The sequence below is a fragment of the Ips typographus genome, linkage group LG13, assembly GCF_016097725.1.
Source record: "Ips typographus isolate SLU linkage group LG13, UJ_Ityp_2.0, whole genome shotgun sequence".
Lineage (NCBI taxonomy): Eukaryota > Metazoa > Arthropoda > Insecta > Coleoptera > Curculionidae > Ips > Ips typographus.
In genome coordinates this window covers 4,851,782-4,859,016 of record NC_138434.1, presented here as the reverse complement: position 1 = coordinate 4,859,016, position 7,235 = coordinate 4,851,782, and the positions used below count along the sequence as shown (strand labels likewise).

The 7,235-nt window shown below is 32.1% G+C and overlaps 1 long non-coding RNA gene across 1 annotated transcript; it reads left to right on the top strand.

Moving 5' to 3' along the window:
- Positions 1–4,194: 4,194 nt before the first annotated feature.
- Positions 4,195–5,598, top strand: LOC145737119 (uncharacterized). The gene is made up of 3 exons (XR_014180243.1): positions 4,195–4,373; positions 4,434–4,722; positions 4,781–5,598. It is a non-coding gene; the product is annotated as an uncharacterized LOC145737119 (long non-coding RNA).
- The last annotated feature ends 1,637 nt before the right edge of the window (positions 5,599–7,235 follow it).

The following is a 7,235-nucleotide window of genomic DNA, read 5'->3' as shown; positions in this document are numbered from 1 at the left end:
TTTAAACAGCGGCATTTCACCAGCGACAATTGATTTCTCTGAACCTATTACAGTAGAAAGTTTCGATATTTCAAAAATTTAAAATATAGATTTAAACAATTTCGACGATAATATGGCATCAGGACCTAAATTGGACACATCAAAACTCCGACTCGATCATCTAAATTCGGAAGAAAAATATCACATTGTAAAATTATGCAAAGCCCAATGCCTAACCTTTTTTACTTATTACTATGAATTTGAAATAAACTTTATACTGTTTAGGGAATATGCAATGCCCAAATGGAATTTATAGCCATCTAAACAGGATGGCCAGGGTCTGCACATGATGCTAGAGTTTGGCAAAATTATCCCAATTATTCAAAATTAAAAAATCGTGTCCTACCAAGCTGCTATCATTTACTAGGGGACACTGCTTAATATAATATTTGTGTTCTTTTTATGATTTGTTCATTTGTGTGTAATTATTTTTGTTCGTTCGTACAAAAATTCATTGGATGGGTTGTGTAGCGAGTTTTGGGGGTGTCTAATTTTTGTTATGAGTCTAAGAGAAATGTGTTCTGTGACCTGTATGTGTTTTTTGTCTTGTCAGTTGCATAGTATATTATGTATATTATGTCCATAATCAAGTAGAGGTCTGCATATAGATTTATATATTTTAGTTGCAGTCATTGTACTTATTCCTTTGTCTTTGTATGTAAGTGTTCTGAAGTGTTTTGTTCTTTTTATGATTTCGTTTCTTACGTTTTGTGTATGTTTGGTAAATTTTAGTTTTTGGGCAAGTGTTATTCCTAAGTATTTCACGTCTTGATTAGGAGTAGTTCTGTTTCCGTCTGCTGTTATAGTAGGATAGTTGTCTTTAATTTGGTGGTTTGTTAAAAGTAGCTGATTTTTTGTGGCGTTTGGTGACAATCTCCATCTGTAGAACCACAACATGGTCTTGTCTGTGAGTATTTGCAGCTTCTCTACAGTTTTTGTTGTAGTTTTTATTTAAAAGCGTATGTATACACGATTTTCAATCCGTAATTTATACAGTCGATATATTTTTCAATTTTATTTGTTCGTTTATTATTTTTGATGTGCAATTAGTACTATTTGTTAATTGCTTTACTTATTAATTGAATTTTTATATAAATAAAGGAATAAACGTGAAAAATACCAAGCTCATATACTTAAGAGGGTTAGCATATTATTTTAATTATATCCCAAATGAGTAAATGTAATATTGACAAAATTGTATTTAGCGTACTGGCAATTTGCCCTAATCTGTCAAGCACAGATTTGTTAAAATTAACAGAAACAAGTGCTATTTTAAAACAAATTCTAAAACCAAACCAAGTGTGATCGTTCGATATCTTCAACGAAATAAGGAATATGTAATAGGGAATTTTGAGAAACTGAATAAAAGTTTTTGCTAGACAAAGTTTATTATGGGTGAAAAAAACCGTATTTCTAAAAGTATGTTTGGTAATTAAAGAGGTACAGAGTAGAGGTATATCTAACGAAAATCTATTAAAAAAGTTTAAATCTGATTTCTTTATTCAAATGATATGTTCCAAATTAGGTTGGGTGTAACAAAAAAAATAAGCACTTATTTGAAACACCAGTAGCGCCACCTGAAAATAAAAACTGTCAATTATTGCATGCTGATAATCTAGACGTTGCTCTAGAAAACGATGCTGAAATCGATTTATCTTTATTGCCGTTAAATAATCATGAAGATGTTCAAAGTAAATTGGAATTGTCGCCGTTCGTCATTACTAGTCAACAATTATTACAGTCGCCTAGAAGCTACAGCACTTCTAATAGTAATAGTATGAGTTTAACTCCATTTAATATAGTAAACCGTAGTTCCGTAAAAAGAAATAGTTTTAATAACATAACTCGCAAAAAAATTGATTTTCCTACTTCGCTTATTGATGTCTCTCCAGACAGCAGCAGTGTGATTTTACCACTAGGAGCAAAAAATATTTTCCATCTTAAAAAGCCATCTTATAATAAATGTAAACATTTAAAGGGCTCTGTTTCAATTGCAGAAGGTGACTGGGGTTCAATTTTTAAAGAAGCAAATAAGTAGTAAATAACACTTGCCTTATTGTTTTTAAAAGTAAAAAGCAATGTAAAGATGGTAGTATCATATTGTATGCTATTTGTAGACACAATAATTATATTTTTTGTGAATATATATATAATATAAATTCTTTGTGATACATATCGATAAATTCATGAATGTCAGCGTCTACAGTTCATCAAAAGATTTCAGTCATACAAAACAACTTACTGGCTACGTAGGGGTATAGAAAGATCAGCAATGCAACAAAAATCGTTGACAAATAAACCTTCTGTCTTAAAAAGACGATCACTTTTAAAAGCTGACACTGATTTTGTAAATAAAAGTAGAAATTTGGAAAACATTAAGTCTGACGCTACTATCCGAAAAATTAGATCAGAAGCTATCAGTTCTTTCGATCGAAGCAAAGACGACTTATATGACATGTTTATTATGCAACGCGACCATCCATAGTACATCCGAGAAGTGTCTTCACCATTTTGCGTAAAATTATTTAGCAAAGAGCAAATATGTCTTTGTGAGAAACAAATTGTAGGTGAAAAATTTCCAATTTTTTATTTTGATGCCACAGGCAGTGTAGTACGAGCGCCAAATATTTTAAAAAACTGTAAAAGGATTTATATGTACAGTGGTGTAATTCATTTGCAAAACACAAATAGGGTTGTATCTGGCTTAGACATAATCTCCGCAAAACACTTTACTACTACTATTTTTTAATTTTTTGTTCGATTTCAAATGCTACAGCATGGAATTACGTAAATGGCCTTTATTTGGTGCAGTAGTAACCGATTTCAGTTTTGCAAGCATGCATGCTGTAAGCAGAGCCTTCAATGACATGACTTTACAATGCTACATTAACGAATGTTATGAGATTTGTCAACATGGTAGCAATAAAGTAGTAAGTTCATCATTTGTTTTATTACATCTCTGCTGTGTTCATTTTATGAAAATGGTTTCCAGAGATTAAAAAAAAATGTAAATAATGACTTTAGAAAAAGTTTTTAAAAACCTGTTTGCAAAATGTATAATGTTAACAACAAAACTTCAAAACGTTATTGAGTGGTTAAATTATATGTGTATTATACTTTTATCGAGTCACGACAATACTCAAGTTCAAGCAGCCTATGAAAGTTTATGCAAGCTTGACAATTGCATAATTTTTAATGATTTAATCCTTGACAACCCATCACTGTGTAGTGAGTATCTCGAAATAAAATTGTCTCCTTCTGACACCGCTCTTCATAAAGGCAGTCCATTTTATGTCTTATTTCAGTCAAAATTAGACCAAACTGTCATGACGTCATGACTGTAGGGCAGAAAAATAAGTATTATTTTCCTAATTGGGCACATTTCATTACTTCCAAATACCAGGTGTCCAAGAGCACCCTCGACATAGGAGATTAACATGGGAAAACGGTTTTGATTTTTTTGCACCTGTACGGTTGATTTGATTGAAAAATCAAACACAACACAACACAACACAATGAAAGTTGTAGTACCTATCACGGACTAGTTTTCTGTATTTTTTTCAGATCTCTAACTTGAGCCCTTTCGTCGTAAAACACGAACAAAATTGAGAAAATATAAACTTTTAGCCTGCACTGTAGAAGCGGTTGTCGAGCAACGGATAAACAGGTCATTGTTGCTGATACAGTTGCTCGGCAACTGCTTATACAGTGCAGGTAAAAGTTTAAATTTTCTCAATTTTGTTCGTGTTTTACGACGAAAGGGCTCAAGTTTAGGCAACAACAAAATTAGTCCGTGATAGGTACTACAACTTTCATTAATACGATTTTTCAATCAAATCAACCGTACAGGCGCAAAAAAATCAAAACCGTTTTCCCATGTTAATCTCCTATGTCCAGGGTGCTCTTGGACACCTGGTATGTTACTCAATAAAAACATATTTGAAATTATGCCTACCACTTTTATATCTTAAGCTGGGTTTATACAGCGCACAATGCATAACTTAATGCATAACATAGAAAGTTGGCTTTACAGTAATGCCTACTGTCGTTTATACAGCGCACAACACTTGCACAATACCGCATAGAAAGTTCATAATTTTTAACTTTCTATGCAATTCTTATGCGAAAACAACTGTACGCATGCGCAAAATTTTGTAATGTCATATTTTGACATCCGCCGTCCGTTATTGTATTGTGTTATTGTTTTGTTTATGAATTGTGGATTTGGATTGTTCAAGAATTGTGGTTTGTTGTTGATTTTGTATTTGTGATTTTTTGGTCATTTAGTGCAATAAAAACAGTTGAAGTGTCTACGGAAAAAACAGAGTTTAGTGGTAAAAATTCTAGAGCTAATTAGTTTCTCTTTACATCAAGAATTTATTAAACAATTGCAGATGGAACCTTGGCAACAATTGGGGCATCTACTCTTGATGGGTGCTGCAACTACAGCATTAAGCTTAGATGTCAAGAAAAGGAGAATACGGAGGTTTAAAACGCGACCGAACATAGTGTTTTTGAAAAAATAGTTTGCAGAAAAACATGATACAGAGCAGTTTTTCAAATATACGCATATGACTCCAGAACTGTTCCATAAGTTATTAGCTCTTGTGGGGCCATTCCGGCAGAAAGACAAGACAAAAAATCCAATTAGCCCAAAACAAGGTCTTCTGCCCTCACTCTGCAGTAAGTATATTCTCAATTAAAAATAAAAATGTGTAGTATTGCCAGTTCTGTTTTTCAGTTATTTATCAGAAGGTTGTTCTATGCAGGAAATAGCATGGAATAATAACACCTGAACGCTGCCATCTTGTGTTGTGAGTGGTGGTTGGAATCGTCAGGGATGGCATGGTCGGTTTGTGTTGGCTTTCTAAATATGGAGAATTCTAATATATTGTTGTTATTAAAAATGTTTTTTTCCCCTTATCCAACTTTACAACAGCAAGCACACCTTTTTTGCCTTATCGTCCTTATCTGTGCTTGACATGATTGACAAATGGCAAGTGACAGAAAAATAACATTTCACATTGCAATGACATTTATCACGTGTTGTCATAAACTCTTTTCATTGGTTAAAAATTATATGTTGTGTGACTGTATAAACACCAAAAAGAAACGCTTGTGATTTCTTGTGCAATGTTATGCATTAAGTTATGCATTGTGCGCTGTATAAACCCAGCTTTAAAATTTTATTTTGCATCTTTAGTAAGGCTATTTTCTGTTCTGGCTTTGTCATTGCATCTTTTTCTGCTGATTGTTCATATCTTTTATTGTGCTCTGCTTATGCTTATATTACTGTCAAGCAACAAATCGTCGTGTCTAAAACTTATTGCAGGTAATTGCCACTTTTAACTACTAACTCTTATTTATCTGAATTTAGTGTATTCTTACTACTATACCAAAAAATAGTTTTATGATTACAATAAAAGTAAACTTAAATTATATTTACTCTTCAATATGCTACAGGTACTAAACAAAAATATTTTAGTTTGCAGTAGTGCGATTTGGAGAAGGATCTATCAGCGTTATTCCCCAGGAATGGCTCATTAACAATATTTTAGCTTACTGGCCGAACACAAAAAACTTGAAGTATTCACATATTTTAATGAGTTGCATCTTATAAAGAATGACTGTTTTATTATAGTGTAGGTACTAGTTGGGTAGGGCATTAGAAGGATATTCATTATAAAGCATAAAGTCAATATTAGATATGTATATTATAATAGGTGCCTACTATAAATACCAGATTTTTTATATTTGACTATTTTGGTGAATATATTTGGTTTAAAATAATGAAATATGACTTCTTAGTCACACTATGTCAAAAAGTTAACTCTAAATCTTATTATGCTAGGAGTTTTCTTAGCTACACAAATTAATTTTAATTAAATGTATTTTTAAATGTTTAACTACATATGAAGCAGCACGAGATCAAGAATTAGTAGCCGTTCGAGATTCTGAGTCAGAACCAGAATTACCAGGAAGAAGGAAACGAAAACCAAAAAATGTTTATTCTCTTCCACCTTCCTTTAATGAATGTGCGTTAAGTATTTTCATACTCATGCAATTTTGTTTTAAAGTATCTTTTTTTATTAGCACCAGAAAGCAGTGATCAAGAAATAACTGTTGTCCCAGAACAAATAAGTTACCATAAATCTGACAGAAATGAGAATACCCCGCCGTTGATTGTTATCTACAGCCAAAATATTGCCGAAGACCAGCCATGTGGAGAAACTTGTTCGTCAAGCAAAATAATACAAGTGACTGATTCCACTGTAGGTAATATGTAACTTTTTGTAAGCTTTGTTTATTGAAATTTCTAGTTTTATACATATCATGTATGGAGTAAGACTAAATCTATTATAATTAACATTTCAGATAAGAAAATGAATGAAAACTCAATAGAAAATAAGACATTTTATCTAATTATTAACAGCTTAGTTATGAAACTGTCTATATAGTATTTATTTCACAATGTATTGTAAAGACAAACCCAAACGGATTTATAATAATGGTTATTTTTAACCTCAATGTTTTTTTAGGAACTTCACAAGTTAACCAAAATATAGGAGTCATAGATGTAGAAGTTTCCAACACTCAAATTATGGACAAATTAATTAGCATTGAGAACACATTAAAATTCGTATTAATGCGTTTAAACGCATTAGAAATTTCGAATAAGCAGGTTTCAGAAAATAACATAATGGAGTTGTCGCTGCCAATAAAACTACCTGTATATTCAATAACTCTCCTTTTAGAAGCAGAAAATGAGATAATAAAAACGGAAGAGAATAAAAAGCAAATGGTAGGTAACATCGAATTTACAAGGAAAGTTTGTGGCAGTATGTTATCACTTGTAAACATTTCAGATGCATAAGTTCCTGCAAGTATCGAGAAAAAACGCAGCCGATTTCACTAGAAGAGGATTAGCGACAATTTTTACCAATGAATTGGCGGTTCAGTGTTCTTGGACAGGCAAAAAAAATAATTTCAGAGTAAAAGACTCTGAATTTGTTCGGATATTAAAAGGCAATTTTTTTTCGTATAAATGTATTATGTTTTACATTTATTATGTATCTACTTCACAGAAGCCGTACAGCACGTATTCAAGTCAGGCACGGAAGAGATTGAAACGTATATGATGGATTGGTTCCGACATGGGAACCAAAGATTGAAAAGCTCCTTAAATTAATTTCATC